The following is a 27,026-nucleotide window of genomic DNA, read 5'->3' on the forward strand; positions in this document are numbered from 1 at the left end:
TTATGCAAATTAGTGTACATAATAAAACAGCATAGATGGGTTATTAAATATATATTAGAACAATTAGAAAGCCATACATTTTTATACAGCCTTCCTAAACAGTTAGAGAATAATTAGCTAGCAATAACATTTTTTTTTTTTTAAATAATTTTGTCACCCTAATGATAAAGATTTAGGTGCATGGTCCCCCAAGCTATCCAAAAGTTCTTAGACAATTTTGAGATTTACTGATTCTCAGTTAGATGAGAGATGGTTTTAAATATCTCATAGTGCACCAGGCTGCCATTGTAAGGTATCCCAATTACCTGTTTTATGAATTGGTGCTGGCTTATATTATACTTGGCTTTTGGCATATAGCCTGTGCTATGTTATAAATGTGCCATCTAATGGTTATATAGATGAATTCCATTCTGATATTTTAGTTACTATGTGCCATCAGCTGGTTGTAGGGATGAATTGCATTTTGACTTTTAAGTTACTATTTTTAGTTACGTTATCGTTCTTCACTTTTGCGATTGTGAAGGGAGTGGTAACATTGCTACATCTGTACTGGCAACGGGCCACCGCACACCGGCCTACCCATAAGTTCTTACAACAAATGGTGAGGAGCTGTAGCCTGCAAAAGAGTAACCTGTCCGGACGGGCCAATGGAGACGTGAGGGTGCTACGGAGGACTCCATTGAAGATCCCACCTCGGCAGAAGCAACTATTGATGCTGCCAGTGGGAGGCTGGACAATGACTGAATGGACTGGAGGTTCTGATCGAGCCCGTTTATCAAGAAGAAATGCAGATTCGCCCACTGGTAGCCCGGGCCCTCACCGTTGTGTGCCTATACGCTGCTGTAATGTTGAGGACTGCGAATTAACCATCCCCGCAAACACCCTGTTGGCCAAAGTTTATGTGTCCAAAGGGGGTATCGCTTGACGAAGGGGCTTCAGGCTGCAGCCGGATAGGAGATCAGCTTGGACTTATGCTGTGGAGATCCATTCAAGGGAAACCCAGACAGCGGAGTGGAACGGTCGAGTGATCATGGCCCGTATGGGGGTGGACTGCAGAACCCTGACCACGGGGGGAACAAAAGCTGCTCGAAGACACCCTCTGGGAATTTCAGGAGGCCTTCTCAAGACATGATGAGGACTTTGGGTGTGCTACTGCCATCGAACATGAAATCCCAACGGGAGATGCTGCGCCGATCGGGGAACATTACCAGCAGATCCCACCTAAGATGTATCAGGAGGTGAAATTTATGGTGGCCAGCATGTTGGAGAACTGGGTGATCTAGGAGAGTCAAAGTCCGTGGGCTGCTCCAGTAGTCTTGGTGCGGAATAAAGACTCGAGTCTCCGGTTCTGCGTCGATTATCAGAAGCTGAATGCTCAGACCGTCCGGGATGCCTACCCCCTTCCGCGGATTGAGGAGTCATCAGCCCTAAGCCAAGCAAATTTCTTCTCAACTCTTGACCTGGCTAGTGGGTACTGGCAGGTGCCGGTGGCCAAGAAGGACAAAGCCAAGGCAGCCTTCATTCTACCTATGGGACTCTACGAGTTCAACCATATGCCCTTCGGCCTCTCCAATGCTCCGGGAACATTCCAGCGATTGATGGAACACTGTCTGGGGGACCTCAACTTCGAATCAGTATTGATATACCTGGATGACATAGTAGTGTTCGGGGCTTCCTTTGAAGATCACCTCCAGAAGCTGCAACAAGTCTTGGGACGGCTACGAGACCATGGGCTCAAGATTAAGCCAAAAAAATGCCAGCTGTTCCAACAGCAGATAGAGTACTTAGGACATGTGGTCACCCAGGAGGGGGTAAAACTGGCCCCCAGCAAGGTGGAGGCCTTTAAGAAGTGGCCCCCGGCCAAGTACATTATGGGAGGTACGGGCGTTCGTGGGACTGGCTGGCTACTACAGGAGGTTTATACCCAAATTTGCTCATCTGGTGGGCCAGTTAAATGAGTTGCTAAGAGGCATGGCTGGGGGCCCGAAGAAACGCCCCGTCAACAAGAGGCCTTTGAAGCGGTGAAAGAGGCGCTCACCAATGCCCAGATCCTGGCTTAAATGCGGTTTGATACCCCATTCCTGCTGTATACTTATGGAAGCCTACATGGTCTGGGGGCATTTTCTCCCAAGTCCAGGATGGACAGGAGAGAGTCATCGCCTATGGGAGCCGGTCCAGAAGAGAGTCAGAATGCAACCCTGACAACTATAGCTCCTTTAAACTGGAACTACTGGCACTGGTGTGGGCCATGACCAAAAGGTTTGCAGTATACCTGACTGGTGCAGAAGTGACCGTGATGACGGACAACAACCCGTTGGCACACCTGGAGAATGCCAAGCTCGGTGCACTGGAGCAAAGATGGTTGGCCGGCCTCTCTAAGTACCAATACCGCATCAAGTTCCGGTCCGGTAGGGAGAACGGCAACGCCGATGCACTCTCTCGAGTTCCAGTAGGACAGTCGACTCAGAGAGCTGATGAGGAGTTAGAGGATACTGAAACTCCTGACCTTGGTCGCTTACATCTGTTCCCGGATGTGGCACATTCAAGTAGGGTGGAGTCTGGAATGACGCTGGTGCTGGGAAAAACGTTGACTGATTGGGAGAGAGTCCAGAATAGCTGCCGGGATTTGTGGAAAGTGAAAGAATGGGTTCGGAGCAAGATCTGGCCTCGGCCCGAAGAACGAGCCCATCTGACCCCAGAGGGTCAGAAGTTGTTAAGGCAGTGGGACAAGCTGACAATTACCCAGGGCCTGCTGTGCTGGATCACATACTTACAGTCAGAGCTGCAGTACCGGCAACAGATTGTCATTCCCATGTCATTCGGACCGGAGGCCGCCAGGGAAGCTCATGAAAAGGGAGCTCATTTTGGGAACGACAAAACATTCAAGTGGCTCCAACGGCTGGTATACTGTCCAGATCTGGCCGACATTGTGGCCGTGGCATGTCTTAAGTGTCGATCCTGTGGGTTGAGTAAGAGTACTGAACAGCGGGCTCCTGTGCAGACCATCCGCACCTCAGTGCCCCTAGAACTTCAAATGATCGATTATGTACAGATTGGGTACTCTACCTCGGGACACTCGTACTGTATAGTCATGACAAATCACTTTTCCAAGTATGCGGTGGCTGTGCCCACCTGAGACCAAACCGCAGAGTTGGCCAACGAAGCTGTCTGTAAACACTTTATACAAGTGTTTGGGTGTCCACGGAGGATACATTCTGACCAGGGAGAATGCTTTCAGGGTACTCTATTGAATGAACTGTACCAACTGTATAGTATTGAACGCTCCCACACCACTCCATATCACCCACAAGGAAACGGGGCGTGTTAACGCTTCAATCGCACCTTGCTTCAGATGCTGCAGACTCTGGAAGACAGTCATAAAGCCCAGTGGCCCGCGTACCTACCTGAGTTGATGTGGGCCTATAACAACAGAGTACACAGTACCACTGGATACTCTTCACATATGCTCATGTTTGGACGAGCCAGACAGGAGATTGAAGATTTCCACATGCCCAGCCCGATGGAGCCCCCACGAGAAGTACCACCGCATGGGTGCAAGAGCACCGCCGCCGGCTGAGAGCGGTCCACAAGGTTGTTGGGGAGCACCTGGGACAGGTGATACACCCTAACCCAAGACCACTGCAGAAAGATGGGTATGTCCCGGGTGATCGGGTGATGGTCAAAGCCAAACGGCCATCTGGAAAGTTGGATGGACAGTCGTGAAGAGAAGGGTAGACCCCGTTATTTCGGTCTATAAGGTAGAGCCAGTAGGGACAGGGCGACTGTCATGGAACTTACACTGTAATATGTTGAGACGTTGCAATTTTGATGAGCCGGTGTGTGTGGAGGGGGTGCCTCCTCATGCTCCGAGTATGGAGGAAAGTCCCTCAGATGAGGAAGAGGAGGAATGGTGGGTTGTCCCTGTCCAGGTGTCCACAGAGGTTCTGGCTGTGACAGGTTTGCCACCAAGGTGCAATGCTGAACAGTCAACAGATCCTCTCTTGTCAAATATGCCTGATGTCCCCAGTACTTTTGAAACCTTCAATCTGAGAAGGTCAGCAAGGCCCAATGCTGGTGTGCCTCCACAGCGCTATGCCCAGGAAGAGTTTGCATGGGGAGAGTTGCCAAGCACGACAACTTCGAGTGGGGTGGCATGTGAGATTGTGGAAAAACTCTTCCTGTATAATGTTTATGTTTAAATTGTATTGGAGCTGTCATTTTGCATTCCGGGCACTAGAGACCACTGTCTTGCAGCACAATCAGCACACTCTGGGATCTGCATATGCAAAGCAGATGATGTCTCATGCTAGCTGCTTCTGAAAACCAGGAAGTCTGAGCTGATCTGACATGGTGGAAAGATTGTGCTGTGACGGACTGAATCCGATTCCATCCTGGCTTGCGGATGTCCGGCAGTTAATAGACACTCAAAGGAAGGAGAGCATCTGTTGTCCCCTTTCTGTATCCAGCTCTTTGAAAGAGAGGTTGTCCCAGAAAGACCACTTCCAGTGTATGGACAGAAAGCCTTATCATCAAGCAGGGCCGCATGGTTGCTGAGTGCTTGGTGGCCATCCCAGGTAAGCGGAATCCTAGGGCCCAGAATGGAAGCAGGTCAGAACACCTGATTACCAATTGTACTTTACTGTTTGGCGCCTAAAGTAACAGAGGCTAGCCCTGTATTAGCTAGTTAGATAAGGTTATAGCTTTGTTAGGCCCTACTGTACTGAACTGCAGCGCAGTAATTGACTTGCAGGCTCTGCTGCGTCTGCCACCGGTTAGGTGTGGGCTCTATAGCAGCACAGTACGACTTGTAGGCTCTGCTGTGTGCGACCAACGGGCTAGGCCTGTCTCTCGGACAGGGACGGTGACTGTGGGCCTGGGGTATTACTAATACTATTTGTACTTGTGTTATTGCTGTTTGCAAAGTAGAATTTCTGTTCTTGCATATAAAGCTGGTGTCAGTGTCGCTTTCCTTGTCTGTGACTTCGCTGTATCCTGGGGAGCCCACCCCAGTACACAGCTTACATAGGCAACAGAACCTTCAGTGTTATTTGGTAGGGCCGAATGCGGCTCTATGAATAGTGAGGCCAGAACAAGTACAGGCGATAGTGGATTGGGTGGCTGACAGTGCCTCCAGTTCCTTCACATTGTCTCCCACCCAGTCTCCTGCTGAAAGATCAGAGTTGGCACCTGCAGCCCATGTCCATCAGTCTTTCACCTCACCCCCTTGCAAATCAGCCAAGCAGTCTGAGCCCCAAATCATGCAGCAGTCTCTTCTGCTTTTTGATGACTCTGCTAGCAGGGTTTCCCAGGGCCATCCACATAGCTCTGCCCCAGAAGTGGAAGAGATTGAGTGCACCAATGCCCAACCACTTATGTTTCAGGATGATTACATGGGAGGACCACCGCAGCACGTCTCGGATGATGACAAAACACAGGTGCCAACTGCTGCAGCTTTCTGCAGTCTGCAGACCGACGAGGAGGGCAGGGGTAAAGAGTGGGTGGAAGATGATGTGGAGGATGATGAGGTACTAGACCCCACATGGAACCAATGTCATGCGAGTGACCTATCTAGTTCGGAGGACGAGGCGGTGGTCGCACCTAGGCGCCAGCACAGCAAAAGAGGGAGCAGGGTGCAAAAGCGTCTGTTACATTCTTAGATGACATTTTACAATTTTTGCCATGAATAAACCTCTGCTCTGCATAGTTGACAGGGACCGAAATTTTTAAAAATCGTCTGTTCCTTTGGTGGGTGACATTAACCCATTTTTGCTGATGAAAAACCCCTGCTCTGCATAGGTGACAGGGACTTAAATTTCTAAAATTCGTCTTTAATTGACGCTCGCCCCCTGCTTTCATTCAATCTTTCCGCTTTAATAACTTGTCCCACATTTTCACTCAATCACATTTCAGCCATTGACCTCCCTTGGATGTGATATCCCTTTCTCACACTACCTCTCCGGCGTGGAATCCTGATTCCCCGCTACCCGTGATCACCATGGTAGGTGCAAAAAAAAACTAAGAAAGTTAATAGAGAAGATATCCAATAGGATCGTGGACGTCACAGGGACGTGTGATCAGGCAGAAGTTATCTAGAGTCAACAAAGCAGCAGCAGGGCCTCTCCTATCTAACGTTTCCAAATCCAAAATACCCCAGTGGCATTGCCTGTAATTTTTTATTAATCATTCCAATAACAGGGTATCTTAAGAGTCCTGTATTGCTATTTATCGTCACTACCTCCCTGAGTCCGGAGTGGGTAATTGCCGTCCCCCCCCCCCCCACCCCCCCACCTACCTTCTTTTCTTGGAAGCTTCTGCTTCAATAATTTGTCCCACAATTCCGCTCAATCACATTTAACTTCATCCATTGACCTCCCTTGGATGTGGTATCCCTTTCTCACACTCGCTTTACGGCATTGAACCCTGATTCCCCGTTACCCGTGATCACAATGGTAGGCGCATAAAAGAACATCCAAATTTGATAGAGAAGATATCCAATTGGATCGTGGACATCACGGGGACATACGACATGGTGGAGCAGTATGTGTGCACACGCCTACATGTACTGGCTGATGGGTCTGCCCCTTCAATTTCTGGGTCTCCAAATTGGGCACATGGCCTGTGCTTGCCCTTTACACCTTGGAGGTGCTGGCCTGCCTGCAGCCAGTGTATTGTCTGAACGTGTGTTTAGCACGGCAGAGGGGGTTATCACAGACAAGCACAGCCATCTGTCCACAGCCAATGTGGACAAGCTCACGTTCGGTAAAATGAACCAGGCAGGGATCCCACAGGACTTGTCCGTACCTTGTGCAGAATAGACATAATAACCGGCCTCACTCAGCCATTGTTGTACTCCAGCGCACTTTCTCTTTGTTTTATTTTTTATATTTCCCAATGTTTTGAGGTCTACCCAAATTTGAACAAAAAAAATTAAAATTAAAGCCAAAAACCAGTGTTGGCTACCTGATCCTCCTCCACCGCCGCTTCCACCTACACCCCCACATCCACCGCCTCCTCAACCTCCTACTCCATATGGATCTCCTCCTCCTAGATCAAGATTATTTTTTATTTTAATTGCAGAGCACTTGCCATGCTCTTAACCACATTTTGCTGCCATTTGCAGCCCTCTAGCCCTTTCCATTACTTTTTTATTCATTTTAGTGCTCCAATGTTCGGGTCCCCATTGACTTCAATGGTGTTCAGGTTCAGGGTCAAGTTCGGTTCCCGAACTCGAACTTTTTTGTGAAGTTCGGCCGAACCTGTTGAACCCGAACATCCAGGTGTCCTCTCAACTCTAGTAGGTAGAAGATCCTGTGTGTATCAACAGTGTCATTGTACAGTTGGGACTTGTAGACCTACACATACAACATTCTGCTGAGTCTCCCCTCAGGCAGACATGTCACTCAGGGCAGCACTTATATTCACTCCCTTTGCAGAGCAGGGATTGTTGTTATTTCAGGTAAACAAAGGGCCAGAAGAGAACCAGGGAAATTAGAAAATATAATTTATTTTAGGGTACTTTCACACTTGCGGCAGAGGATTCCGGATCTGGCAATCCGAACGCAAACTGATGGCATTTGTCAGACGGATCAGGATGCGGATCCGTCTGACAAATGCATTGAAATACCGGATCCGTCTCTCCGGCGTCATCTGGAAAAATGGATCTGGTATATATATATTTTTTGCATTTTTAAAGGTCTGCGCATGCCAGAACACTTAATGCCGGATCGGGCACTAATACACTTTATTGTAAATTAATGCCAGATCTGGCATTCCGCCAAGTGTTCAGTATTTTGGCTGGAGATAAAACTGTAGCATGCTGCGGTATTTTCTCCGTCCAACAAAACATAAAAGGGAATAAACTGATGCATCCTGAACAAAATGCTCTCCATTCAGAATGCATTAGGCTAAATCTGATCAGTTTTTTTTTCTGGTATTGAGCTCCAGTGACGGAACTCAATACCGGAAAACAAAAACGCTAGTGTGAAAGTACTCTTACCTAAAACTTGCTGCTCAGTTATATATTGCTGCCCATTAGATTTACAGAGCTACATATTTTTTTTTCGGAACTCGGACAACCCCTTTAACTTTGACTTTCACAGCAGCCCGCCCCTTTAACAGTGAGTTTCACATATGGCTGTATTGGATATAAACCATACAGTAAGGTGCATGCAAACAATCCTTTATACGATGGGTATTTTAAATGTCCAGTCTCTATTTATAGAAAAGTAACAATATATAATATACTAGAAGAAGGACCCGGCTTCGCACTGGTATATTTCAGCTATTTCATTTCATGTTTCTGTGTGTGTCGTTAAAAGATATCGACAGTATCCTCTATAACAGTGACATCAACAGTACCTGCCCCTTTAACATTGACCTCCACAGTGCCTGCCCCTTTAACAGTGATCTCCACAGTGCCCATCCCTTTAACAGTGACCTCCACAGTGGCCGCCCCTTTAACATGGACCTCCACAGTGGCCCCCCCTTTAACATTGACCTCCGCATTGCCCGCCCCTTTAACAGTTACCTCCACAGTGCCCGCCTTTTTAACAGTGATCGCATCTTTAACAGTGACCTACACAGTGCCTGCCCCTTTAACAGTGACCTCCACAGTGCCCGCCCCTTTTACATTGACCTCCACAGTGCCCACCCCTTTAACAGGAATCTCCACAGTGCACGCCCCTTTAACAGTGACCTCCACAGTGGCCCCCTTTTTAACATTGACCTCCACAGTTGGCTTTCCTTTAACAGTGACCTCTACAGTGCTTGCCACTTTAATAGTGAGCTCCACAGTGCCTGCCCCTTTACCAGTGACCTCGACAGTGCCCGGCCCTTTAGCAGTGACATCCACAGTGCCCGCCCCTTTAAAAGTGACCTCCACAGTGCCCGCCCTTTTAACAGTGACCGCATCTTTAACAGTGACCTGCACATTGCCTGCCCCTTTAACAGTGACCTCCACAGTGCCCACCCCATTAGCAGTTACCTCCACAGTGCCCGCCCCTTTAGCAGTGACCTCCACAGTGCCCGCCCCTTTAACAGCGAGTTTCACATATGGCTGTATCGGATATAAACCGTACAGTAAGGTGCATGCAAACAATCCTTTATACGATGGGTATTTTAAATGTCCAGTCTCTATTTATAGAAAAGTAACAATATATAATATACTAGAAGAAGGACCCGGCTTCGCACTGGTATATTTCATCTAATTCATTTCATGTTTCTGTGTGTCGTTAAAAGATATCGACAGTATCCTCTATAACAGTGACATCAACAGTACCTGTCCCTTTAACATTGACCTCCACAGTGCCTGCCCCTTTAACAGTGATCTCCACAGTGCCCATCCCTTTAACAGTGACCTCCACAGTGGCCGCCCCTTTAACAAGGGCCTCCACAGTGGCCCCCCCTTTAACATTGACCTCCACAGTGCCCGCCCCTTTAACAGTTACCTCCATAGTGCACGCCCTTTTAACAGTGATCGCATCTTTAACAGTGACCTACACAGTGCCTGCCCCTTTAACAGTGACCTCCACAGTGCCTGCCCCTTTTACATTGACCTCCACAGTGCCCATCCCTTTAACAGGAATCTCCACAGTGCACGCCCCTTTAACAGTGACCTCCACAGTGGCCCCCTTTTTAACATTGACCTCCACAGTTGGCTTTCCTTTAACAGTGACCTCCACAGTGCTTGCCACTTTAATAGTGACCTCCACAGTGCCTGCCCCTTTACCAGTGACCTCGACAGTGCCCGGCCCATTAGTAGTGACATCCACAGTGCCCGCCCCTTTAACAGTGACCTCCACAGTGCCCGCTCTTTTAACAGTGACGGCATCTTTAACAGTGACCTGCACATTGCCTGCCCCTTTAACAGTGACCTCCACAGTGCCCACCCCATTAGCAGTGACCTCCACAGTGCCCGCCCCTTTAACAGTGACCTCCACAGTGTCTGCCCCTTTAACAGTGACCTTTACAGTGTCGACCCCTTTAACAGTGACCTCCACATTGCCCGCACCTTTAATAGTGCCCGCCCATTTAAAAGTGCCCGCCCATTTAAAAGTGACCTCCACAGTATCATCCCCTTTAACAGTGACCTCCACATTGCCCGCCCCTTTAACATTGACCGCCCCTTTAACACTGATCTCCACAGTACAGTGTTGACCCCTTTAACAGTGACCTCCACATTGCCCGCCCCTTTAACAGTGACCTGCACAGTGCCTGCCCCTTTAACAGTGACCTCCACAGTGCCCACCCCTTTAATAGTGACCACATCTTTAACAGTGACCTGCACAGTGCCTGCCCCTTTAACAGTGACCACCACAGTGCCCGCCCCTTTAACATTGACCCCCACAGTGCCCGCCCCTTTAACAGTGACCGCATCTTTAACAGTAACCTGCACAGTGCCCGCCCCTTTACCAGTGACCTCCACTGTGCCTGCCCCTTTAACAGTGACCTCCACAGTGTCTGCCTCTTTAACAGTGACCTCCGCAGTGTCTGTCCCTTTAACAGTGACCTCCACAATGCCCGCCCTTTTAACAGTGACCTCCACAGTGCCCGCCCCTTTAACATTGACCACCCTTTTAAAAGTGACCTTCATAGTGGCCGCCCCTTTTACACTGACCTTCACAGTGCCCGCCCCTTTAACAGTGAACTCCACAGCCCCCGTCCGTTTAATAGTGGCCCCTGTCCCCCATGTATATAGCAGTGTAGTTGTGCTGTCATATGACTGAATATTTAAGGACATGCGAACTGCTAAAAACCTGTGATCAGTTGTTATGGCAATCTGGAGTAGGACCTATGACCTTCTGTTGGCTAATAAGGGACATGTGACAGTGTAAATGGCAGTTTGGATTTACCGTATTTTTTGCCCCATAAGACGCACTTTTTCTTCCCCCAAAATGGGGGAGAAATGCCCCTGCGTCTTATGGGGCGAATGCTTGCAGTTTTACATCGCAAGCTGCGATGTACCAGCGAGCGGGGACTCGGGGAGGGACTGGGAGGAGGATCTGGGGGCTGGCAATAGCGGCGGCGCGGTTCAGTCAGTATAGTATAGCCCCGCCCCGCCGCTCCGGTATACTAAAATAAGATGTCATATCCAAGTAATACTTATTAAACATGCCCCCTCAGTCCTATTACTACCTTACATCCTAATCGCTGCTGTAGAATTCAGGCCGGGCGGGCGGCAGCGTAACTCTTGTCACATGCCTGCGCCGCCTATTTTATGAATGAAGCAGGCGGCGCAGGCAAGTGACATCAGTGAGAGCCTGCCGGCCTGCCTGAGTTCTACCAAAGCGATTAGGATATAAGGTAGTAATAGGACTGAGGGGGCATGTTTAATAAGTATTACTTGAATATGACATCTTATTTTAGTATACTGGCGGCGGCGATCTGTGGATGGCACAGTTATGGGCTGGGGGGGTCTGTGGATGGCACTGTTATGGGCTGGGGGGGTCTGTGGATGGCACTGTTATGGGCTGGTGGGTCTGTGGATGGCACATATATAACAGTGCCATCCACAGATCCCCCCCCTGTAACAGTGCCATCCACAGATCCCCCTGTAACAGTGCAACCCACAGATGCCCCCCATAACAGTGTCTGTCATCCACAGATCCCCCCATAACAGTGTCCGTCATCCACAGATCCCCCCCATAACAGTGTCCGTCATCCACAGATCCCCCCCATAACAGTGTCCATCATCCACAGATCCCCCCATAAGTGTCCATCATCCACAGATCCCCCCATAACAGTGTCCGTCATCCACAGATCCCCCACATAACAGTGTCCGTCATCCACAGATCCCCCACATAACAGTGTCCGTCATCCACAGATCCCCAGTAATAGTGCCATCCACAGACCACCATTAGTTCCAAACCCACCAAACACACAGCACACCTTTTGGTTAAAAATATTTTTTTTCTTATTTTCCTCCCCAAAAACCTAGGTGCGTCTTATGGGCCGGTGCGTCTTATAGGGCGAAAAATACGGTAAGTGAAAGGCTTGCTGGCTTCTATTGGCTAATGCAGGTCATTTTTTGGGAATATCTCAGGAGCAGTACGTCCTAGAGCGCTGAGACCCGATCTAAAACCTTCCTGGACATTTGATGTACCTGTGTGCCAAATTTGGTGCAGATATGTCCAGTCATTGGGTCGCGCATAAAGAACAGACAGACAGACAGAGACTCATATATATATATATATATATATATAGTACAGACCAAAAGTTTGGACAAAACTTCTCATTCAAAGAGTTTTCTTTATTTTCATGACTATGAAAATTGTAGATTCACACTGAAGGCATCAAAACTATGAATTAACACATGTGGAATTATATACATAACAAAAAAGTGTGAAACAACTGAAAATATGTCATATTCTAGGTTCTTCAAAGTAGCCACCTTTTGCTTTGATTACTGCTTTGCACACTCTTGGCATTCTCTTGATGAGCTTCAAGAGGTAGTCACCTGAAATGGTTTTCACTTCACAGGTGTGCCGTGTCAGGTATCTGCTAGCAAACCACTGCTAAGGACAGGCAACAAGCAGAAGAGACTTGTTTGGGCTAAAGAACACAAGGAATGGACATTAGACCAGTGGAAATCTGTGCTTTGGTCTGATGAGTCCAAATTTGAGATCTTTGGTTCCAACCACCGTGTCTTTGTGCGACGCAGAAAAGGTGAACGGATAGACTCTACATGCCTGGTTCCCACCGTGAAGCATGGAGGAGGAGGTGTGATGGTGTCGGGGTGCTTTGCTGGTGACACTGTTGGGGATTTATTCAAAATTGAAGGCATACTGAACCAGCATGGCTACCACAGCATCTTGCAGCGGCATGCTATTCCATCCGGTTTGTGTTTAGTTGGACCATCATTTATTTTTCAACAGAAAAATTACCCCAAATATACCTCCAGGCTGAGTAAGGGCTATTTGACCATGAAGGAGAGTGATGGGGTGCTGCGCAAGATGACCTGGCCTCCACAGTCACCGGACCTGAACCCAATCGAGCAGAGTGAAGGCAAAAGGCCCAACAAGTACTAAGCATCTCTGGGAACTCCTTCAGGACTGTTGGAAGACCATTTCAGGTGACTACCTCTTGAAGCTCATCAAGAGAATGCCAAGAGTGTGCAAAGCAGTAATCAAAGCAAAAGGTGGCTACTTTGAAGAACCTAGAATATGACATATTTTCAGTTGTTTCACACTTTTTTGTTATGTATATAATTCCACATGTGTTAATTCATAGTTTTGATGCCTTCAGTGTGAATCTACAATTTTCATAGTCATGAAAATAAAGAAAACTCTTTGAATGAGAAGGTGTGTCCAAACTTTTGGTCTGTACTGTATATATATATATATATATATATATATATGATAGAGACTAAATAGAGACTGGACGTTTAAAATACCCTTTGTATAATTCTTTGCATGCACCTTATTGTACTGTTTATATCCAATACACCCAATGCAGAAACCTGGAAAACTATGCACTTAGATTTTTCCATGCAAGTGTTAACCCTTGTCCTGTCACGGGACGAAAAAGCGTATGCTGCGGTTGAGCAGGACTTGGAAAAAGCACAAGCTGAACTCAGGATGAGATTAACTGAAACACAATACATTAATTTTGAAAAAAGATTGAGCAAAAAATTAACTGTGACCCAAATGGAGATTAAAGAACGCAAAAGGGACAAGTTCTTTAGAGACAAAAATTACTATGAAAGTGATAAAGTGTTTGATTGGAACAAAAAGGGGGGCCACTCTAGACGATTTTCCTCATGTTGTGGTCAATCTCACCTCGTATGAGTTGCTTCCGAGCTGTCTCTCACTCCTCCGTCGAGGGCTGGGATACAGTTTAGTGGAACAATTCAGTTTGGTGGATTTGTGTAAGGCAATTTGTAAATTATTCCTTAAGAAAATGTTTACAGAGAGTAGTCAAACAGGTCCCCCACCCCTGCCGGGGGAGGTCCCGGCACACATGACATGTGCTGATTTCCACCTTAAACAGCGCTTTAATCAGGAAGAAATAGAATACAGGAATTTTCTTGATGAGATTGAGAGTACATCAGATACAGCCCTTGTAGATCAAATCGGGTTTTTGGGTGGCATCAGGTCCACTTTTCTCCCTCCCATGCCGACCGGTTCTGCTATAGACCTCTTCCACAAAAAAGTGGCACCTCCCAATATTACTCGTGAGGAATGGCTGGCCCTTAAATGGCTTAGTGGGTTAGATGACGTAGTCATAAAGCCCACCGACAAGGGAGGGAATGTGGTCCTGATGACCAGGGATTATCGCATGTGCAAGTGCATTTCCTCAAGCTACGTCCCCACCATGCTATTTATTATTATTGTGAATTTGCATGATAATGATGTGTCAATGAAACAGGAAGACCTGGATGATCATGCCTATATACGTTAGCTTTTGGAGTCACACTCCTTTGATGCAATTGCGAGTGCATTTCCTCAAACTACGTTCCTACCATGCGATTTATTATTATGAATTCGCATGATAATGATGTGTCAATGAAACCGGGAGACCTGGATGATTATACCTGCATATGTCAGCTTCAGGAGTTACACCCCCATGACGCATTTGCGAGTGCATTTCCTCAAGCTACCTTTCCATCATGTGATTTATCATCATGAATGCGCATGATAATGATGTGTCAATGAAACAGGAGGACCTGTATGATCATGCCTGTACACGTTAGCTTCAGGAGTTACACACTTATGATGCAATTGCGAGTGCATTTCCTCAAGCTACGTTCCCACCATGCGATTTATTATCATCATAAATTTGCATGATAATGATGTGTGAATGAAACAGGGAGAACTGGATGATCATGCCTGTATACCTTAGCTTCAGGGGTTACACCCTCATGATGCAATTGCAAGTGCATATCCTCAAGCTACGTTCCCATCATGGGATTTATCATCAGGAATTCGCTTGATGATGATGTGTCAATGAAAAAGGAGGAACTGGATGATCATGCCTGTATACGTTAGCTTCAGGAGTTGAAACCCCCATGATGCAATTAATTGCAACACACCTAAGAGAAAAATTTCATTTTATTTATTCCATTTTTTCTGGAGGTTTAGTGTTTGCTGTCATGGTATTAACTCTTTCCAATTGATCCATATGAACTTATTTTAGTGATTTTAAAATGTTTTATTCAACACGGGTGTATACTTCTACTATGTTTGAACAGGTGTCTGATATGTGGTTGATTGTAGGATTGCGCTCCCCTCCTCCCCTTTTCCTGGGGCTGATGGGAACTCAGCCTACATAAACCCACAGTGAAATGGACACATTGGATTATGACTAAAAACTGAATAGTTCGAAACGCGTAAATCTGGGGGAGTGAAGAGGGGTGCCACTGTATATGCTTATACAATTTTTTGGTGCAATAAAAACCGGGACCTACAAAACTTTACCACGAGTGCCGGAGCCTCTTTTTTTCTACAGACCGGGGATCATTATTTGGAAGAGGCATTTAGACAGCTTGATGATAGGAATGTTTATGAGAAACTCAGTGAGAATCCCGTTCCTTCTATACTTGTCAAGTTGCATGCTCTTCTTGACAAGTACATTGATATCCAATTTTTACCTAGGAATATTCTAGACAAACTCAGCCCTAAGTTTCCAAAGAATCCCACATGGTATTTCGTTCCCAAAATACATAGGTCACTGTCCCGACTTCCCGGGTGACCTATTGTTGCTGGTGTCGGGTCAGTGACTGAACCCCTTTCCAGATACATTAACTGATTATTAAGACCTTTGCTTAGAGGCACTCCAACTTATCTTAAGGACACCGGGGACTTCCTCCGCGCCCTCAACAATTTTGAGTGGCGGGAGGAATTCCGCCTTGTGTCCTTGGATGTGGAAATCCTATATACAAGGATTCCCCATGACTTGGGACTACATGCCATTAATATGGCTCTTAGCTGTTCTGACAAGGGCAGTACCTTTTCCAAATTCATCCAGGAATCGCTGGATTTGATACTTGCCTATAACGTGTTCAAATTTGACCGGCCGTTGTACCGCCAGATACTAGGTACAGCGATGGGCCCACCTGTGTCGTGCACTTTCGCCAACCTGTATCTGGTGGTATTTGATGAGATGTACGTCTTTTCGTTGGGGGACCCCTTTCTGAGATACATTCATCTCTATTTATGCTATGTAGATTATGTGTTCTTGGTCTGGTCGGGCAGCGAGGAGGTTTGTCAGCAGTTTGTACAACATTTGAATGGTACTAACTACATGAACATGAGGTTCACATTGAATTTTGGCGCTGGTTCCTTGGATTTTCTGGATGTAAGGGTCACCGCTGAAAATGGTGCTCTTTGCACCACAGGCTTTCGCAGGCTTTGCTCCACCAGACCAGCTTCCATCCCTCTGCGGTAAAGGATGCGGTCCCTTTCGGGCAGTTCATCCGCCTCCGCGAGAATCAACAGCACTGATGATGGCTATTTTAGGCAGGCCCATCAACTAAAAGAGAGATTCTTAGAGAGGGGCTAACCACATAGGGACGTCCTTGAAGCCTTACATCGTGCCAGTCATTATACACCCCACAACCTCCTAAATGACATGATGAAAGAACGTGACAGTGACAGATTTGCGCTTGCTTTCAAGTTTAGTCCTGCTGCTGATATAGTGAGACAAGCAGTGTTAAGCAATTGGGACCTCCTTAAGGGTGACTCTAGTCTGGGGGACTTGGTTTCTAAAAAACCATTGATTAAGTTTAGGAAATGTCACACCCTCAGAGACAAATTAGTCCATAGCGTGGTGAGACGACCTAAACAATTGGATTGGCTACAGAGTAAGAAGCCACTTGGGAACTTCAAATGTGGCACTTGTTCCTTTTGTCCACATAATTCACGGAGCAAGATGTTGCATCTTGGTGAGGTCAAATATAAAGTTAAAGATTTCATTACTTGCCGAACGTCTTTTGTGGTTTATGTCATTATTTGTACATGTTGTATGTTCTATATTGGAAAAACTATAAGACCCCTTTTTGAGTGGGTGCGAGAGCTGTGGGGCCCATCCCTGGGGGTGGTGACCGCCACCGTCTCTTACTGCAGCGGGAGGCGCGTTGGATCATTAGAACTAATGCCACGGGTCCGCATGGCCTTAATGACAAAAATGACATGGCCGTGTTTCTTTGAATACATCCTGTATGCTTGTATATGTAGTAATTTACGTTCTGTTTATGTCCTATTCTCTCATGCATCCCTATCTTGAGCTTTCTTTTTTGCTTATATACATTGTTGTGTGCGCACATGTGGTCTCTTTGTTTCTGTTTGGTTTTAATTGTATCTCTGTTCACCTGTGGAGCGTCTTGCCGTCACCATAGCGATGGTCGGGCTGACGCCTATTTGTAGCCACGGCTGTGAGCAGAGACGTCACAGCGGTCCGAGGAAGCGCTAGTCACAGCGCGAAACGTCCGTCACCGCCTACCAGCAGTAAAGGGCATACCTGCTCCCCAGCTTGCCAACCTTCATGTTATATGAATTAAAAAGCATTGGAGTTTTTTGCATGACAGTGGTGAGTGCCGCAATCTTTTCTACCTACCATACATCCAATACACCCATATGTATGGCCATTGATTGACTATTTTAATTATTTACCTACATAGGTTTAGAGTGTGATTGTGACCCCTCTTTTTCATTTGCAGGTTCCTTTACCCTGCTTGGGGAATTTTGCAATTTTTACGTATATTCATGTGTTTTCAAGGGGTAATTTTATTTGCGTTATTTGTGTTATTTTATCTTATGTATTAAAATAGACTTTTCCCAAATAAAACACTAAAACAGGAGGGTAGCACAGAAGCACTGAAAAACTATAAGGAAAAAAATAGAACATGTAGAAAACAAATAAAAGCGGCCAAACTAGAGACCGAGAGATTAATTGCCAAAGAGAGTAAAACTAACCCTAAAATGTTCTTCAATTATATAAATGTTAAAAAGTATAAATCTGAAGGTGTCGGCCCTTTAAAGAGTAATGAGGGGGGAGTCGCAGAGAGCGACGAGGAGAAAGCAAAGCTGTTAAATATTTTTTTCTCCAATGTATTCACTGAGGAAAATAAACTGTCAGATGAAATGCTGAATGTTGAAATAAGTTTCCAATTAAAAGTGTCCTGTCTGACCCAGGAAAAAGTACATCAGCGACTTAAAAAGATTAAAATAGACAAATCGCCAGGACCGGATGGCATACACCCCCGTATCCTAAGGCAATTAAGTAATGTCATAGCCAGACCCTTATTTCTGATATTTGCAGACTCTATACTGACAGGGAATGTCCCACAGGATTGATGCATGGCAAATGTTGTGCCAATATTCAAAAAGGGTCCAAAAACAGAGCCTGGAAACTATAGGCCGGTAAGTTTAACATCTGTTGTGGGTAAACTGTTTGAAGGTTTTCTGAGAGATGCTATGTTAGAGCATCTTAACGGAAATAAGCAAATAACGCCATATCAGCATGGCTTTGTGGGGGTTCGGTCATGTCAAACTAATTTAATCAGTTTCTATGAGAAGGTAAGTTCTAGACTTGACAGCGGCGAATCAATGGATGTCGTGTATCTGGACTTCTCCAAAGCATTTGACACTGTAACACATAAAAGGTTAGTATATAAAATGAGAATGCTCGGACTGGGAGAAAACGTCTGTATGTGGGTAAGTAACTGGCTCAGTGATAGAAAACAGAGGGTGGTTATTAATGGTAAATACTCAGATTGGGTCACTGTCACTAGTGGGGTACCTCAGGGGTCAGTATTGGGCCCTATTCTCTTCAATATATTTATTAATGATCTTGTAGAAGGCTTGCATAGTAAAATATCAATTTTCGCAGATGACACTAAACTGTGTAAAGTAATTAACACTGAAGAGGACAGTATACTACTACAGAGCGATCTGGATAGATTGCAGGCTTGGGCAGATAAGTGGCAGATGAGGTTTAACACTGACAAATGTAAAGTTATGCACATGGGAAGGAATAATGCAAGTCACCAGTACACACTAAATGGTAAAACACTCGGTAACACTGACATGGAAAAGGATCTAGGAATTTTAATAAACAGCAAACTAAACTGCAAAAAACTGTGTCAGGCAGCTGCTGCCAAGACCAATAAGATAATGGGTTGCATCAGAAGGGGCATAGATGCCCGTGATGAGAACATAGTCCTACCACTTTACAAATCATTAGTCAGACCACACATGGAGTACTGTGTACAGTTCTGGGCTCCTGTGAACAAGGCAGACATAGCAGAGCTGGAGAAGGTCCAGAGGAGGGCAACTAAAGTAATAACTGGAATGGGGCAACTACAGTACCCTGAAAGATTATCAAAACTAGGGTTATTCACTTTAGAAAAAAAGACGACTGAGGGGAGATCTAATTACTATGTATAAATATATCAGGGGTCAGGACAGAGATATACCCCATGATCTGTTTTTCCCCAGGACTGTGACTGTAACGAGGGGACATCCTCTGCATCTGGAGGAAAGAAGGTTTGTACACAAACATAGAAGAGGATTCTTTACGGCAAGAGCAGTGAGACTATGGAGCTCTCTGCCTGAGGAGGTGGTGATGGTGGGTACAATAAAGGAATTCAAGAGGGGCCTGGATGTATTTCTGGAGTGTAATAATATTACAGGCTATAGCTACTAGAGAGGGATCGTTGATCCAGGGAGTTATTCTGATTGCCTGATTGGAGTCGGGAAGGAATTTTTTATTCCCCTAAAGTGAGGAAAATTGGCTTCTACCTCACAGTTTTTTTTTTTGCCTTCCTCTGGATCAACTTGCAGGATGACAGGCCGAACTGGATTGACAAATGTATTTTTTCGGCCTTATGTACTAATCCTCTCTCCATGTGCTACTAGATGTAGAGTGCCTGTCTATATATCAGCTATCCATATTTTTTCTGACAGGGTGAGTAAGATAGACATAGAGCACCTAGTACATGATAGCAGACAGGTGAGCCACCTCAATTCTGAACATTATAGTTGTACCCTATGTTGCGCGACACATGTCGTCATGTAGTCCTAGCCGAAAGCTGACCTACAGCGTTGAAGAAAAATGGCTGGGTTGTTATGGAAACCTGGAGTAAAACTGCTTGTATGTGGAGACTAAGGGCCTGCCAGCTTCTATTGGCTGATAAGGGACATGTGACCATGTGTATGGCAGTTGGGATATGAAGAGAAAAACTTGTAGGCTTGTATTGGCTAGAGAGTTGTGACTCCCACAAGATTTATTTCCGGGTAGCAAGGGATGTGTATACCAAGTTTCGTTGAAATCGATGGTTGCGCTTTTGAGTGATCGTGGAACCCTATGTGTCCTTCTTTTTATCTACAGTATATAGATAATATTGATGAAGGAGAAGATCAGAAGGATGATGTTATACAGATTAATTTACCTTTTAATTTATTTTACCTTTTAATGCACAATATAAGAAAATAGAACAGATTATAAAACGTCATTGGCATCATATTCTGAAAGATAAGATCATTAGCCTCTTGATAAATACTATTCCTCAATTAATTTATACAAAGGCCCCAAATTTCGGACCAAAAATAGCACCATCTATTAAAATAAAAAAGGGGAGATCAGTCTATGCATAATTGGCTCAATATAAAGGGATTTTTTACATGTGAAAAATGTAATAATTGTAGGAATACCACATTCCCAAAAAAAGAATTCTTCACATGTAATAAACTCATGTTATATACATAATTAAATGTACCTGTAAAAAACAATACATAGGGAGGACGAAAAAGGTCACTTAAAAAGAGAATATCTGAACACAAAGGGAATATGAGAAACGGATATGAGAAACATTCCTTATCCAAACACTTTAAACGGTTTCACAACAAAGACCCAGCAGGTTTGACCTTCGCTGGTAGAAACACATTGGAAAGGAGGGAATCATGTGACAAGGATGTCACGTTTAGAATCAAGGAGAATCTTTGATTTTAATACAATTATACCTGGGGGACTCAATGCTGAGTTGGACCTCTTTGGCTTCCTGTAGATTAGGGATGGGTGCCCTTCACTGATGGGAGATCGGAGTCAGGCTGTTTACCAGCACCCTGATCTTTCCTCGGTGGGAGGCCCCTATCTCCATCACATCAATGCACAGACCTGTAGAAAAGAAGAAGCCTATTTGTTAGAAATAACTACAAGAGAACTATATTGAATATTAAGACATTGATTTGTCACATGATTACATCACTGTATAAGATTATGTCTATTTATTTATACATATTTGTTTATATATATTTTCTATATATAAAAAAAAATATATTATTGATATTTAATTTTTATAATATTTTATAATATTTTGCAATATATTGAAAAAGAATATGGTACATAAGGTTATTATTTGAAGTCAGGAGCAACTGTACACAACAAAAAACATATTCAGACAAAAAACGCATCAAAATTGCATGTTTTTTTAAGGTCACGGGAACAAATAAGAAAGGGGACTTAAACTTTCAGATATATGAATGAAATAGTAATAATATATGCTCCTAAAATATCAAAACAAGTTGAGTTGATGGTAATTAAGAATCAATTTTGGATCTTGGGAAAGACTGAATATGGGCATATAAGTGGGTTGGATATATGATGAAACATGGCCACTGAAGAAGGAGTTAGACAAACTCCGAAATGCGTTTGGTATTACAGATGGAATAACAAAGATCCAGGACTCATAGAATACTCATCTATTGCCAGAATACTGTTTCCATTGAGGAAAAGTTGGTGCGCTCCAAGGACATTACAAATACCACTCAACTACAGCTGACCGGCCGAGTGCATTTGCATTGCGCCGGTCATGCCCTGCTCGGGCTACGTGCGGAGGTCTGCCAGATTAGCAGCACGTGTCTAGTCTTTTGTTTTGGAGTCGAGCTAGAGCCGCCTCCCTTCAGGTGCACTGGGTGGGGTTGTTGGTTTAAATTACACCCACTCCCAGTGTTCCGTGCGGGTTATAGCTTCTGTCTGGCTCTGTGCAAGTAAGGAAGGAAGGATTGGCTTTTCCTGCTCAGAAAAGATAAGTTGGTTATTGTTTTCTTGTTGTTTGCTGTCTAGGCTGTTAGAGAGACGCCTGTCCCCTCCAGGTTCTGAGGGAGCAGGCTGGCTCTATTCCCCTTCACAATCTTAGGGATTTTAGGATATTTTCAACCCAGGCACGAGGACACATTATTCCCACCTTAAGGGTCTGAATGTGGGCATAGCAGTATAGGGAGAGCTGGTAGGGAAGTGTCAGGAGGTGACCCTGATTCCCAGCTTCTTGCCTAGATACTTGTTTGTTTATTTTTCTGTGTATCTGATGTCCTGTCCGCCATGACATTATAACCCGCCATAACCTAGACTGCCATTTCGCAGCAGCCTTGAGATGTCAATTAATTTGTTGGTTGATTGCATGCAGGAATTAACTTGGGAGGTAGCTGACCTCCGCAATTTTGTTGCACTTTATCAGAATTGTCTGCTTCATGGTTCCGCTGGTGGGAGTTAGTCCAACCTTGAACCTAAGGTTGCTCTTCCTGATCAGTTTTCAGGGGGTGTGGATGACTTTATCCGCTTTAAAGAGTCATGCAAGTTATATTTTCGGCTGCATCCATCTTCGTCAGGTGATGAAAGTCAGAGGGTTGGTATAATCATTTCTCTGCTTAAAGGGGACGCACAATCCTGGGCCTTTTCTCTGCCGCCCGGTTCTCTGGCCCTCCGCTCGGTAGAGGAATTTTTTAAAGCCTTGGGATTCATTTATAATGACCCAGATCGGGTCTCGATGGCGGAATCTAAATTGCGCAATTTATCACAGGGTGAACATACTGCAGAGACTTACTGCGTTGAATTTAGAAGATGGGCTACCAAGTCAGGGTGGAATGACCCCGCGTTACGTAGTTAGTTTTGTCAGGGGTTATCTGAGAGATTGAAAGATGCCCTTGCTTTTCATGAGTACCCAGATACTTTGGAGAATGCAATGTCTTTGGCAGTACGGTTAGATAGACGTATTAGAGAGAGGTGTAAGGCTCCCTCCGCGCAAGGGATCTCTTCTGTGAGTGCTCCCCAGGGTGATATGACATGTAACTCTGGGGTAGGGGAGGAACCCATGCAGCTGGGTCAGGTATATTTCTGTTCTGGTAGTAGAGACTTTAGGAGATTGCATAAACTATGTTACTACTCTGGGAAAAGTGGTCATTTGAATTTTGCTTGTCCTTTTGTTAAACCGCATGTTGATGAGAAAGAGAAAAAAAAAAACTTCCTGACTCTAGCGTGAATGCAGTGGTGGAGCAAGCAGGAATGTAAGCTCCCTGTAATACTCAATTTCTCCTTCCAGCTATGGTGGCGCTAGACTCAATAATTTTTTTTGTTGAAGTATTCATTGACTGTGCTGCTGGGGTAAACCTTATTGATTCTCTTTTTCTTCAAAGTCTGGGGCTAAGTACTTTCACGTTAGAAAGAAAGATTCCGGTTTTTGCAATTGATTCTTCCTCTCTTTCTCAAAGGAGTCTCACTCATATTGCCCATGGTATTCAGTTAAGGGTGGGTGATTCACATGTTGAGATTATGTCTTGTTTTGTCATGAAGGACTTTCCCGTTCCTATAGTCTTAGGGTTACCGTGGTTGACAAAACATAACCCAATTATAGATTGGCAAGCAAGACAGATCATTGGTTGGAGTGAATTTTGTTTGGATAATTGTCTTGGCACATTTATTTCTGGTGTGTCTACTACAGCTCTACCTCAGTATTTCTCAGATTTTGCAGATGTCTTTTCGGAGGGTGGGGCTCAGGAATTGCCCCCTCATCGTGACTATGATTGTCCAGTGAATCTCATCCCAGGAGCTAAGTTGCCAAAGTCTCGGCTTTACAATGTTTCTCAACCCGAAAGAGAGGTCATGAGGAAGTATATTGCTGAAAGTTTGGCAAAAGGTCATATTAGGCCATCTAAGTCTCTGGTGGCAGTAGGTTTTTTTCCTTGTAAAGAAAAAGGATGGATCGCTGAGACCTTGTCTGGTTTTCCGGGAATTGAACTGTATCACGGTCCGTGATCCGTATCCCCTTCCTTTGATCTCCGACCTTTTTGATCAGATTGTTGGAGCCAAGGTGTTCTCCAAGTTGGATTTGAGAGGGGCCTACAATCTGATCAGAATCAAGTAAGGGGATGAGTGGAAAACGGCCTTCAACACACATGAGAGTCATTTCGAGAATCTGGTTATGCCTTTTGGGTTGACGAACGCGCCAGCGATATTTCATCGATTCGTCAATGACATTTTCTATCATTTTGTGGGGAGGTTTGTGGTAGTTTACTTGGATGACATTTTAATTTACTCTCCTGATCTGAAGACTAGTGATGGCCCGAACTATTCGCCGGCGAACAGTTCCCGGCGAACATAGCTTGTTCGCGTTCGCCGCGGTGGGCGAACATTTACGATGTTCGGTCCGCCCCCTATACATCATCATTGAGTAAATTTTGACCCTGTACCTCACAGTCAGCAGACACATTCCAGCCAATCAGCAGCAGACCCTCCCTCCCAGACCTTCCCACCTCCTGGACAGCATCCATTTTAGATTCATTCAGAAGCTGCATTCTCAGTGAGAGGAGGTACAGTGCTGCTGCTGTTAATTCAATATGGAAAGCGTTAGCTAGGGCATTGTTCTGTGTCCACAGACTCATCTGCTGTAAGGACAGCATCCTGACAACACCCCAAAAAGCCCTTTTCAGGGCTGGTACATCAGTCTGCTTTTTTTTTGTTTTATATATATATTTATATATATATATATATATACAAACCGGATTCCAAAAAAGTTGGGACACTATACAAATCGTGAATAAAAACTGAATGCAATGATGTGGAGGTGCCAACTTCTAATATTTTATTCAGAATAGAACATAAATCACGGAACAAAAGTTTAAACTGAGAAAATGTACCATTTTAAGGGAAAAATATGTTGAATCAGAATTTCATGGTGTCAACAAATCCCCAAAAAGTTGGGACAAGGCCATTTTCACCACTGTGTGGGATCTCCCCTTCTTCTTACAACACTCAACAGACGTCTGGGGACCGAGGAGACCAGTTTCTCAAGTTTAGAAATAGGAATGCTCTCCCATTCTTGTCTAATACAGGCCTCTAACTGTTCAATCGTCTTGGGCCTTCTTTGTTGCACCTTCCTCTTTATGATGCGCCAAATGTTCTCTATAGGTGAAAGATCTGGACTGCAGACTGGCCACTTCAGTACCTGGATCCTTCTCCTATGCAGCCATGATGTTGTGATTGATGCAGAATGTGGTCTGGCATTATCTTGCTCAAAAATGCAGGGTCTTCCCTGAAAGAGATGACATCTGGATGGGAGCATATGTTGTTCTAGAACCTGAATATATTTTTCTGCATTGATGGTGCCTTCCAGACATGCAAGCTGCCCATGCCACATGCACTCATGCAACCCCATAACATCAGAGATGCAGGCTTCTGAACTGAGCGTTGATAACAACTTGTGTTGTCCTTGTCCTCTTTGGTCCGGATGACACGGCGTCCCAGATTTCCAAAAAGAACTTCGAATTGTGACTCGTCTGACCACAGAACAGTCTTCCATTTTGCCACACTCCATTTTAAATGATCCCTGGCCCAGTGAAAACGCTTGAGCTTGTGGATCTTGCTTAGAAATGGCTTCTTCTTTGCACTGTATAGTTTCAGCTGGCAACGGCGGATGGCACGGTGGATTGTGTTCACTGACAATGGTTTCTGTAATTATTCCTGAGCCCATTCTGTGATTTCCTTTACAGTAGAATTCCTGTTTGTGGTGCAGTGTCGTTTAAGGGCCCGGAGATCACGGGCATCCAGTATGGTTTTACGGCCTTGACCCTTACGCACAGAGATTGTTCCAGATTCTCTGAATCTTCGGATGATGTTATGCACAGTTGATGATGATAGATGCAAAGTCTTTGCAATTTTTCGCTTGGTAACACCTTTCTGATATTGCTCCACTATCTTTCTGCGCAACATTGTGGGAATTGGTGATCCTCTACCCATCTTGGCTTCTGAGAGACACTGCCACTCTGAGAAGCTCTTTTTATACCCAATCATGTTGCCAATTGACCTAATTAGTGTTAATTGGTCTTCCAGCTCTTCGTTATGCTCAAATTTACTTTTTCCAGCCTCTTATTGCTACTTGTCCCAACTTTTTGGGGATTTGTTGACACCGTGAAAATTTGAATCAACGTATTTTTCCTTTAAAATTATACATTTACTCGGATTAAACGTTTAATCTGTCATTTACGTTCTATTACAAATAAAATATTGACATTTGCCATCTCCACATCATTGCATTCAGTTTTTATTCACAATTTGTTTAGTGTCCCAACTTTTAGCCTCTAGGTGCTATGTGGGCGTAAAATCAGCACCTAGAGTCTCCGTCCACTCACCCTGTATTCCGCCCTGGTCAAGTGTTGGCGAAATCCCGCGCCTGCGCCGTTCACTTCGGTCTTCGGCGCAAGCGCAGTGAGTGAAGGCCGCTCTCCTGATGCCGGCTTCCTCACTGTGACGTAGTCGGCGCAGGCACAGTGAGGAAGCCGGCACCAGGACCGCATCATTCACTCACTGCGCCTGCGCCGAAGACAGAAGTGAACGGCGCAGGCGCGGGATTTCGCCAACGATGCAGGGAACAGTGGCATCAATCAAGAGGAGCTGGGCGGGCACAACACTGGACCTGGGCGGAATACAGAGTGAGTGGACGGAGCCTCTAGGTGCTGATTTTACGCCCACATCGCACCTAGAGGCTCATTAGCATATAATAAAAGTGCTTTTTTAATAAAAACGGCTGCAGGGACTAACGTTAGAAACATACTGTTATGTAGTGCTGACATGAGCGCATCGCTCATGTCAGTCAGCTACATAACAGTATTTCTGGTGATAGAAACCCTTTAACCACTTCAACCTCCCTAGCTGAAACACCCTTAATGACCAGGCCACTTTTTACACTTCTGCACTACACTACTTTCACCATTTATTGCTCGGTCATGCAACTTACCACCCAAATGAATTTTACCTCCTTT

At 45.2% G+C, this 27,026-nt stretch overlaps 1 protein-coding gene across 1 annotated transcript in view; it reads right to left on the reverse strand.

The window, feature by feature from the left end:
* Positions 1–27,026, reverse strand: part of LOC122935754 (beta-galactoside alpha-2,6-sialyltransferase 1-like) — a 285,769-nt gene that overhangs the window by 251,056 nt on the left and 7,687 nt on the right. The window contains exon 2 of the mRNA XM_044291625.1: positions 20,958–21,111. The gene's annotated coding sequence lies outside the window, so the exon portion shown is untranslated. The remainder of the gene's footprint in view (positions 1–20,957; positions 21,112–27,026) is intronic.

The sequence above is a fragment of the Bufo gargarizans genome, chromosome 4 (assembly GCF_014858855.1).
Source record: "Bufo gargarizans isolate SCDJY-AF-19 chromosome 4, ASM1485885v1, whole genome shotgun sequence".
Classification (NCBI taxonomy): Eukaryota; Metazoa; Chordata; class Amphibia; order Anura; family Bufonidae; genus Bufo; species Bufo gargarizans.